The sequence below is a fragment of the Bos taurus genome, chromosome 8, assembly GCF_002263795.3.
Source record: "Bos taurus isolate L1 Dominette 01449 registration number 42190680 breed Hereford chromosome 8, ARS-UCD2.0, whole genome shotgun sequence".
Taxonomy (NCBI): domain Eukaryota; kingdom Metazoa; phylum Chordata; class Mammalia; order Artiodactyla; family Bovidae; genus Bos; species Bos taurus.
This window is the reverse complement of record NC_037335.1, coordinates 95,456,158-95,467,606: the sequence shown is the minus strand read 5'-3', so window position 1 is coordinate 95,467,606 and position 11,449 is coordinate 95,456,158. Positions and strand designations below refer to the sequence as shown.

General features: G+C 41.9%; 1 pseudogene; it reads left to right on the top strand.

Annotated features, from left to right (window-relative positions):
* The first annotated feature begins 9,755 nt into the window (after positions 1 to 9,755).
* Positions 9,756 to 11,449, top strand: LOC100300748 (casein kinase I; annotated as a pseudogene).

The window sequence follows — 11,449 nt, the reverse complement described above, 5'->3', positions numbered from 1 at the left end:
ATCCCTGGTCAGGGAACTAAGATCCCACATGCCACAAATCAACAAAGGTCGTGTGCCACAACTGCTGAGACACAACTAGAGAGCCTGTGGTCCTCAATGAAATATCCTGCATGATGCAACAAAGATCTCATGCGCTTTTACAATTAAGGCCCAATGCAGTCAAACAAATAAATATTGAATTAAAAGAATTCCTTCCAGAGCAGATGAAGTCAATAACAATCATTCTGGAGTTAGTCATTGCTACTGCTAAGTCACTTCAGTTGTGTCTGACTCTGTGCAACCCCAGAGACAGCAGCCCACCAGGCTCCCCCATCCCTGGGATTCTCCAGGCAAGAATACTGGAGTGGGTTGCCATTTCCTTCTCCAATGCATGAAAGTGAAAAGTGAAAGTGAAGTCGCTCAGTTGTGTCCGACTCTTAATGACCCCATGGACTGCAGCCTACCAGGCTCCTCCGCCCATGGGATTTTCCAGGCAAGAGTACTGGAGTTAGTCATTAGATGCCAGTACTTTCAGGTCTTAATGACTGGCTCCTTGAATCATTTGCTTTTTAAAAAATTTTTACACTAAGGACAGAGCTGCTTAAAAAGTGGGAGTAGAGGTGAGAGGTGGGGATGGTCACCAGATACCAAGTCCACTCTGGGGTCCCTCAATTATATGCCTCTGCATATTATACGGGATCTCTTCTCCTTCCTGAAAGGATAGTAAAATTAGCTAAGTAGGGTTCAGAGTCGTGTGTTGTTGTGTGAGAAAATGTAATCTGGGCTCCAACTATGCAAATTTTGTTGGATACTTTTAATTCAGAGCTCCATGGCAAGGGAACCTAGAGTCAGGCTCAGAATTCACTAAACAGTTATTCTCCACCAGGATGCTAGATCATGAGAGGTAGTGGCGGGGTGGGGGGACAGTGAGAACATAACAACTCATCCAAAGATTGCCATTCAGATGGGGATGGTGAATGGTTCAACCATTATATGGAAAATGACCACCATCACCACTGTCTACATCGGGCTTTTGTGAGGAAACGCTAACAGGTTGGTTCATGCGTCTTTATGTATAGGTGAACTACTTTCTGTGTAGATGAAAACACCTCCAGGCTCTCAGGAGCTTTTCTGTAATGGCATACAGACCAATGAACAAAGGTTATATGGCTTGGTAAGTACTATATCCTTACCATAGTTACTATATAATTACCAACAGCAGGAAGCAGAAGGTACTATGAGAGCTCTTAGAGGATAAGCCCTTAGCCCAGACCCAGAAGATTGATAAAGTCTGGAAAACATCTGTTTGCTTAGAAAATACACTAGAGTCATAACCCCATATTGTACACCATGGTGTTTTGCCTGCCACCCCTGGCTATGAAATAGAGGATTTCTTTCAGGAGGCTCCTAACCAATCACATGGCAGCAAATTAGTTCTCTGAATAGTAGATATTTATCTCCAGATATTAATTCACAGTGTGTCTAGCTTCCAACTAAATAAACAAGACTTGGGACTTGATCAGGACTCTGGTCTACAAGTCTAAAATTTGTCACAGCTGTCTCCTAGAAGTCCAAATCCAAGTCCATGAACTGATGCAACGATTTCTGTTCAAAGTAGGTGGAAGAACGGTTGGTTGCCTTGTTCTTTGCTCTGCCTTGCAGCACTCTGCTTCTCAGATCATGAACATAATTGTAGACCAGATCATGAGCTCCTTATTGAAAATTCAGACTTAAATTGGAGAAAGTAGGGGAAACTATTAGGCCATTTAGATATGATCTAAATCAAATCCCTTATGGTTATACAGTGGAAATGACAAGTAGATTTAAAGAATTAAATATGATAGAGTGCCTGAAGAACTATGGACGGAGGTTTGTAACATACAGGAAGTGTTAGGGGAAGCACACTGATTGAAATCGCCGACCCTGGCCGGCACCATAGTAACCATTTGGATGAGTTGTTTTATGAAAGGAGGTCCCGGTAACGAACATGGAACTAATAAGCCACCACCAACCAGAAGAGTTCAGGAAAGGTCAAAAGGAGACACCACATGTCTGACCACTTCCCAGAATCCTTCTCACTGGCATCCATCTTGGCTGAAAAAGGTGTGCACCACCAGGAAGGACTCTGAGTCAGGGTGATTGGCTAAAGACCCAATCCCATCACCATAAAACCCAAGACTGTGAGCCGCATGGCAGAGCAGTTCTCCTGAGTTCCCTTACCCTACTGCTGTCCGCCCAGGTGCTCTTTCCCAATAAAATGTCTTGCTTTGTCAGCACATGTGTCTCCTTGGACAGTTCATTTCTGAGTGTTAGACAAGAGCCCAGTTTTGGCCCTGGAAAGGGCCTTCCTGCAACAGAAGCAGTGATCAAAACGATCCCTAAAAAAAAGAAACGCAACAAGGCAAAATGGTTGACTGAGGAGGCCTTACAAATAACTGAGAAAAGAAATATCAATAACCTCAGACATGCAGATGACACTACTTTAATGGCAGAAAGTGAAGAGGAACTAACGAGCCTCTTGATGAAGGTGAAAGAGGACAGTGAAAAAGCTGGCTTAAAACTCAACATTCAAAAAATGAAGCTCATGGCATCTGGTCCCATCAATTTATGGCAAATAGATGGGGAAATAATGGAAACAGTGACAGACTTTATTTTCTTGGGCTCCAAAATCACTGCGGATGGTGACTGTAGCCATGAAATTAAAAGACACTTGCTCCTTAGAAGAAAAGGTATGACAAATCTAGATAGCATATTAAAAAGCAGAGATAGCACCTTGCCAACAAAGGTCTATACAGTGAAAGATCTGTTTTTTCCAGTAATCATGTACAGATGTGAGAGTTGGACCATAAAGAAACCTGAGCTCAGAAGAATTGATGTTTTCGAACTGTGGTGTTGGAGAAGACTCTTGAGAGTTCCTTGGACTGCAAGGAGATCCAACCAGTCAATCCTAAAGGAAATCAATCCTGAATATTCATTTGAATGACTGATGCTGAAGCTGAAGCTCCAAAGACTCTGATGCTGGGCAAGATTGAGGGCAGGAGGAGAAGGGGGTGACTGAGGACGAGATGGTTGGATGGCATCACTGACTCAGCGGACATGAGTTTGAGCAAACTCTGGGAGGTAGCAAAGGACAGGGAAGCCTGGCCTGCTGCAGTCCATGGGGCCGCAAAGAGTCAGACACAACTGAGTGACTGAACAAGTACCTCTTATGCTCCTTTTACACACCCATAGCCAAGCACTCCATACATGCTCCCCCTGCTGGCCCCCAGCATCATATTAAGGGCTCTGTGAGGCCCACTACTATGTCTGTAGGTACTACAAGCGGCCCCTGTTCCATCACATATTCATCTACCAAAGACCAGGCTTAGAAAGCAGATAATCTTTAATAACCCTTCAGAATAGTGAAAAGTTCAAAGACTCCCAGTAGCATCAGAGCAATTGCAGCATTTAGTGGGTGAGAATTGGGAATTGGGAAAATGGCCAAAAAGTGAAACGGAAAATTTGCTGCCAATTTCTATAATACCTCAAACATATGGGATTCTTCCACTATCATCTTCCTACAGTTCCAAAGCCTAGCCACTACTTAGGCAAAGAACTGGCATAGAGCTGCAGGAAAGAACACCATGGTGGGAAGCCAGTGTCACCTATCCATTCAGAGAGCTAGGTCTCATGAACAATGAAAGACAACCACAGGCCTGGGACATCATATCTTTATAAGAAGCCCAGATACACCCAACTACAACATAGATCTGATAACTATTGGGTCTTTCCTATTTAAAAAAAAATATGAGGTGTGATTGACATACAAATTGCTATACATATGTAATAAACAATTTGATGAGCTTGCAAGTAAGTATACACCCATGAAACCATCACTACAATCCATGTATAAATACGTTCATTATCTCCAAAAGTTTCCTCTCGTCCTGTTCATTATTTGTGTAAGATAAGAACACTTAACCTAATATTTACACTGTTAGCAATATAATAAGTATTATTAACTATAAGCTCTAAATTTTGCAGTAGATCTCTAGGAGTTATTCATTTTATATAAATGAAACTTTGAGAAGGCATGCTCAGTTGTGTCCGACTCTTTGCGACCCCAAAGCTTGAAGCCTTGCAGGTTCCTCTGTCCATGGGATTTTTCTTGCAAGAATACTAGAGGGGTTGCCATTTCCTCCTCCAGGGGATGTTCTTGACCCAGGGCTTGAGCCTGCATCTCCTGTGTCTCCTGAATTGATAGGTAGATTCTTTACCACTGAGTCCCCTGGGAAGCTGAAATTTTGTACCCTCGGACTAATAACATCCCTGTTCCACCCTTCAACCCCCTGCCCCATCAACCACCATTCTATTCTCTGCTTCTATGAGTGATTATTTTAGACTCCTTATGTGTGTGTGTTAGTCACTCAGTCATGTCTGACTCTTTGTAACACCATGGACATAGCCCTTCAGGCTTCTCTGTCCATGGAATTCTCCAAGCAAAAATATTAGAGTGGGTAGCCAGTCCCTTCTCCAGGAGATCTTCCTGACCCAGGGACCGAACATGGGTCTCCTTCATTGCAGGAAGATTCTTTATTGTCTGAACCCCCAGGAAAGCCCTTAGACTCCTTATGTTACCAATATTGTATCATGCTTGTTCTCTATGTCTGGCTTATTTTACATAATATGATGCCCTCAAAGTTCATCCATGTTGTTGCAGGAAACAGTAGGGTTTCTTTCTTTTTCGAAGCTGAATAATATTCCATCATACCCCCTTTTCTTTATCCATTCATCAATGGATTCTCTGACATTATTCTTTAAATAAGTTTTCTTTTCTTTCTCTTTTTTTTTTTCCTTCTGAGACTTCTACCACAAATACATTTGTTTTCTTGAAGATATGCCATAAGCCCTATAGGCTTTCTTCACTTTTTTCTATTCTTTTTTCTTTTTGTTCTTCAAACTGGATAATTTCAAATGATACGTCTTTGAGCTTTTTTATTCTTCCTGCTGCTTGATTTGGTCTACTGTTGAATATTTCTATTGAAATTTTCAGTTCAACCATTGTACTCTCTTTTTCTTTTTCATTTTTGTTGCAGTATAATTGCTTTACAGTCGCTGCATTCTTTAACTCTAGAATTCTGTTTGGCTCTTTTTTATGATTTCCCTTACTATAACTTTTTGTTGTGTTCATGCATTGATTTTCAGATTTTGTTTAGTTGTCTATCTGTGTTCTCTTGTGCTCACTGAGCTTCTTTAAGATGATTATTTTGAATTCTTTGTCAGGCAGTTCATAGCTCTCCATTTCTTTAGGGTCAGTTATTGGAGCTTGATTTTGTTCCCTTGGTGGTATTTGTTCATGATCCTTGTAGCCTTCCACTGGTGTTTGCACATTTGAAGAACCTGTCATCTTTTTCCAGTTTCTATAGACTTGTCAGGGAGGGCTTGTCAGGTAAAGCCCTGACAAGGTGGAGCGAAAGCCCTCCACCAGTTAGCCCAGTCAGAGATTCTTCATGGGCTGACTGGGGGGTCCTCAGGCAGATGGACCTGGTCCCAGGGATCAAGAGTGGTCTGCTTGCTACTGGGTGTTGCAAGGCAGCAGCTGAGATCTGTGCACTCCTTGTCTTTGTTCTTAGCGACTTCCCAGAGATCTAGCCTTATCAATTCTCTCAGGGTTTTGGGTGAAGCGTGACAGAAAAGGGCCTCCCAAGTTGCAGTCTGAAAGGCAGGGGAAGTCAGGCTCTCACTTTGCCCTCTCCTTCCCCCATGGTGGACGATCAACTCAAAGGGATCTCTTTTAGTATTGTGCTGTGCCAGCCTGGGGAAGGGTGGCATGCATAGAATGAATCTGTTCTTCTTACCTTTTCATTGTATCTTTTCTATTTTCTCTGAATAGAAAACAGAATGGGATGCTGTGACCTCGCACTTGATTCCAGAGCTCTAATGAAGGTATTCATGGATGGTTGTTAAATTGTCGTTTCTGTGTGGAGGGACAAGGACTAGAACCTCCTGTCTACTTTCTTGGTGGTTATTCCTCTGATCTTCCCTATCAGTTAACTTTCTCTGGCTTTAATCCCAGATGTGACAGTGGACTTTGATTTTTATGTTGCATTTGCATTTGGGAATTTCCATTGTGACCTTAGAAACTGATCCTAGGCAAAAACACTCAGAGATATCTGGATTTTGCTTTGGTATCCTGTGTATTCTAACCTGATATATAACTCCTTTCCCGTTTTTGCACTAGCACCTCTTAGATAGTACATCCCCTGCTGTTTAACTGGAGAGGAGAGGCTCATTCACAGTCTTCCACATTCAGAGATTTGCTGGAGTCTGGCTTTAAGAAATCCCGAGATCTACACAAAACATACGGGAAAAACTGCCAGCATGAATTCAGTAATGGTTTTCTATTAGTACATCTTATGAATGTCTAACTTTAAGCATTTTCTATTCAACAAGTTTTCTTAATCTTAGCCAAGTTTTTTAATCTTCTAGGTTAAAAAAATCTATTATTGCTACAATTTTCATAAAGAAGTCATTTTTTTAACAAAGCTGTGTCTGTAGTACTTGATTTGAATGAAGTCAAGGCAGTCACCTTCGCAAAGTCCCAAGACTTCAACACACATCAAACCTAACCTCTAGTCCTTAGTACATTATAAGAATTTGATGAAAGAATTTGGTGAAAGAATGGAGCAGTAAAAATCCAATAGGGCTTCATGTTGAGGTTTGACAGAAAACAACAAAATTCTATAAAGCAATTATCCTTCAATTAAAAAATAAATTTGAAAAAAAGAAAATATAAGAAAAGGTAAAAAGACAAGAGAAAAGCTGTAAAAAAAAATCAATATAGGGAGTCCAACATACATCAGTAAGAGTTCAAAATGAACAAAAAATAAAAAATGGTGAATGAGTGGATGTAGGGGGGTGGGAGAGGACCCAGATTTGAAAATTCCAACCAGAATTATACCATAAATGAAAACCTATGCTGACATACATAATTACAAAATTAACAGAATACCAAAGATTAAAAGCTCAACTGGAATTCCATCACCCCACTAGCTTTGTTCATAGTGATGCTTCCTAAGGCTCACTTGACTTCCCATTCCAGGATATCTGGCTCTAAGTGAGTGATCACACCATCATGATTCTGGGTCATGGTGATCTTTTTTGTATAGTTCTTCTGTGTATTCTTGCCACCTCTTCTTAATATCTTCTGCTTCTGTTAGGTCCATACCATGTCTGTCCTTTATTGAGCCCATCTTTGCATGAAATGTTCCCTTGGTATCTCTAATTTTCTTGAAGAGATCTCTGGTCTTTCCCATTCTGTTGTTTTCCTCTATTTCTTTGTGTTGATCACTGAGGAAAGCTTTCTTATGTCTCCTTGCTATTCTTTGGAACTCTGCATTCAAATGGGAAATCTTTCCTTTTCTCTTTTGCCTTTAGCCTCTTCTTTTCTCAGCTATTTGTAAGGCTTCTCAGACAACCATTCTGCCTTTTTGCATTTCTTTTTCTTAGGTATGGTCTTGATCACTGCCTCCTGTACAATTTGATGAACCTCTGTCCATAGTTCTTCAGGTACTCTGCCTACCTAATCCCTTGAATCAATTTGTCACTTCCACTGTATAATCGTAAGAGATTTGATTTAGGTCATACCTGAATGGTCTACTGGTTTTCCCTAAGTAAGTAAGTGAAGTAACTCAGTCATGTCTTACTCTTTGCGACCCCATGGACTGTAGCCTACCAGGCTCCTCTGTCCATGGGATTTTCCAGGCAATAGTACTGGAGTGGATTGCCATTTCCTTCTCCAGCGATTCTTCCCGACCCAGGGATCGAAGCCGGGTCTCCCACATTGTAAACAGACGTTTTTACTGTCTGAGCCACCAGGGAAGTTATTGGTTTTCCCTATTTTCTTCAATTTAAGTCTGAATTTTGCAATAAGGAGTTCTGAGCCACAGTTAGCTCCTGGTCTTGTATGTTCAACAGTATGTGAATGTATGTTCAACAGTATGTGAACCATGAACTTCCAGATGTTCAAGCTGGATTTAGAAAAGGCAGAGGAACCAGAGATCAAATTGCCAACATCTGTTGGGTCATTAAAAAAGCAAGAGAGTTCCAGAAAAACTTCTACCTCTGCTTTATTGACTACACCAAAGCCTTTGACTGTGGGGACCACAACAAACTCTGGAAAATTCTTAAAGAGATGGGAATTCCAGAACACCTGACCTGCGTCTTGAGAAATCTGTATGCAGGTCAGGAAGCAACAGTTAGAACTGGACACGGAACAATAGATTGGTTCCAAAGAGGGAAAGGGGTACATCAAGGCTGTATACTGTCACCCTCTTATTTAACTTATACGCAGAGTACATCATGCGAAATGCTGGGCTGGATGAAGCACAGGCTGGAATGAAGATTGCCAGGAGAATATCAATAACTTCAGATATGCAGATGACACCACCCTTATGGCAGAAAGTGAAGAACTAAAGAGCCTCTTGATGAAAGTGAAAGAGGAGAGTGAAAAAGTTGGCTTGAGACTCAATATTCAGAAAACAAAGATCATGGCATCTGTTCCCATCACTTCATGGCAAATAGATGGGGAAACAATGGAAACATTGACAGAGTTTATATTTTGAGGCTCCAAAATCACTGCAGATGGTGACTGCAGCCATGAAATTAAAAGATGCTTGCTCCTTGGAAGAAAAGCTATGACCAACCTAGACAGCATATTAAAAAGCAGAGACATTACTTTGCCGACAAAGGTCTGTCTAGTCAAAGCTATGGTTTTTCCAGTGGTCATGTATGGATGTTAGAGTTGGACTATAAAGAAAGCTGAGTGCTGAAGAATTGATGCCTTTGAACGGTTGTCTTGGAGAAGACTCTTGAGAGTCCCTTGGACTTCAAGGAGATCCAAGCAGTCAATCCTAAAGATCAGTCCTGGGTGTTCATTGGAAGGACTGATGCTGAAGCTGAAACACCAATACTTTGGCCACCTGAGGCGAAGAACTGACTCATTAGAAAAGACCCTGATGCTGGGAAGGATTAAAGGCAGCAGAAGAAAGGGACGACAGAGGATGAGATGGTTGGAGAGCATCACCGACTCAATGGACATGACAGAGTTCCGGGAGTTGGTGATGGACAGGGAAGCCTGGTGTGCTGCAGTCCATGGGGTCACAAAGAGACATGAATGAGTGACTGAACTGACTGACTGAGGAAGATAAGGAATGCAGGAATACCTGGTTTTGTCATGCTTTGCTTTACCGTCCTTTGCAAATGTTGTTTTTTAAAAATTGAATGTTAGTGGTAACCTGTACCCAGCAAGTCTATCAGCACCATTTTTCCAACAGCATCTGCTCACTTCAGATCTTTGTGTCACCTTTTGGTAATTGCAAAATTTCACATTTTTGCATTATTGTATATTTGTTATGCTGACCTGTGATCACTGATCTTCTATGTCACAACTCACTGAAGGTGCAGATGACAGTTAATTTTTTTTTTAGCAATAAAGCATTTTAAAATTAAAAAAAAAAATCCAATAGTGGTGGAAAAAGGCCATTTGCAGCTAAATTAATGCCAACGTTAATATGTTTACATATTCATTATTGTTTAGATTGCTGGCTATTAAACTAGTAGCAAAAGGAAGTCTGAAATTGGCCTATAATATTCAACTGTATAAGGAAATTTATTCAAAAATACTGGTGGAAAATCTTCAGGCAAAAAAAATCTATCTTAAATAAATTGTAAATTGAGTAAGAATAACATTTTTGTGGCAAGAAATGATTTATTTAAACACACCTGGGGTTGGAGCCGGAGTAACAAGATGGCGGCGTCGGCGGAGCGACAGGGGTCCCTCCATGCGGGACCGGCGGCAGTGGTGGCAGCGGTATCGCCGCCCTAGCTTCACCGCTCTCCTTTTCCAGCCCTCGGCGTCGCCGGGAAAGCGGGACGGCGGTGGCCGCCAGAAACAAGTGGCTCAGCCTGGTAACCACGAGAACTTCTTCAACAATCTGCGGCCTGGCCAAAAAACCTGACAGCAGCGGTGATCAGGTTCCCCTTGGCCGATTCTGGGCCCTGTAACGCCGAAAAAGAGCCATCGTTTTCTGTTTCCTGCCGCTCTCCACAGCCTTTCCATGGTCGAGCCCTAGAGGCCTCCATCCTCCCCTTAGAGGTGTCGGGGCTTAGCCCCAGCCTCCATCTTCGTCTCTCAGGATGGGGAGTAGCAGCGGCTCCAAGGCCGAATTCATTGTCGGAGGCAAATACAAACTGGTACGGAAGATCAGGTCTGGCTCCTTCGGGGACATGTATTTAGCGATCAACATCACCAACGGTGAGGAGGTGGCAGTGAAGCTAGAATCCCAGAAGGCCAGGCATCCCCAGTTGCTGTACGAGAGCAAACTCTGTAAGATTCTTCAAGGTGAGGTTGGCATCCCCCACATAAGGTGGTATGGTCAGCAAAAAGACTATAACGTGCTAGTTATGGATCTTCTTGGACCCAGCCTTGAAGACCTCTTCAATTTCTGTTCAAGAAGGTTCACAATGAAAACTGTACTTATGTTAGCTGACCAGATGATGGGTAGAATTGAATATGTGCATACAAAGAATTTTATACACAGAGACATTAAACCAGATAACTTCCTAATGGGTATTGGGCGTCACTGTAATAAGTTGTTCCTTATTGATTTTGGTTTGGCCAAAAAGTACAGAGACAACAGGACAAGGCAACACATACCATACAGAGAAGATAAAAATCTCACTGGCACTGCTCGGTATGCTAGCATCAGTGCACATCTTGGTATTGAACAAAGTCGCCGAGATGACATGGAATCATTAGGATATGTTTTGATGTATTTTAATAGAACCAGCCTGCCATGGCAAGGACTAAAGGCTGCAACAAAAAAGCAAAAATATGAAAAAATTAGCGAAAAGAAGATGTCCACACCTGTTGAAGTTTTATGTAAGGGATTTCCTGCAGAATTTGCCATGTACTTAAACTATTGTCGTGGGCTGCGCTTTGAGGAAGCCCCGGATTACATGTACCTGAGGCACCTATTCCACATTCTTTTCAGGACCCTGAATCACCAATATGACTACACATCTGATTGGACAATGTTAAAGCAGAAAGCAGCACAGCAGGCAGCCTCTTCAAGTGGGCAGGGTCAGCAGGCCCAAACCCCCACAGGTTTCTAAGCATGAGTCAAGGAACAGAAGAAGCAGAGCAGATGATCGGAGCAGCGTTTGTTTCTCCCCAAATCTAGAAATTTTAGTTCATATGTACACTAGCCAGTGGTTGTGGAAAACCATGTACTTGGTGTAAAGAAATTAATTTCAGTATAAACTGGCTCTGGGCAGCATTGGTGATGGATGCTGTGTCCTGAGTTTTAGCCGCTGTAATTGTGAATATTAACTGAGATAGTGAAACATGGTGTCAGTTTTCTATTGCATTTTTTCAAGTCGAAAAGTTCACTAAATGGTTGACACATACAAATTGGTGGAGAAATTGTGC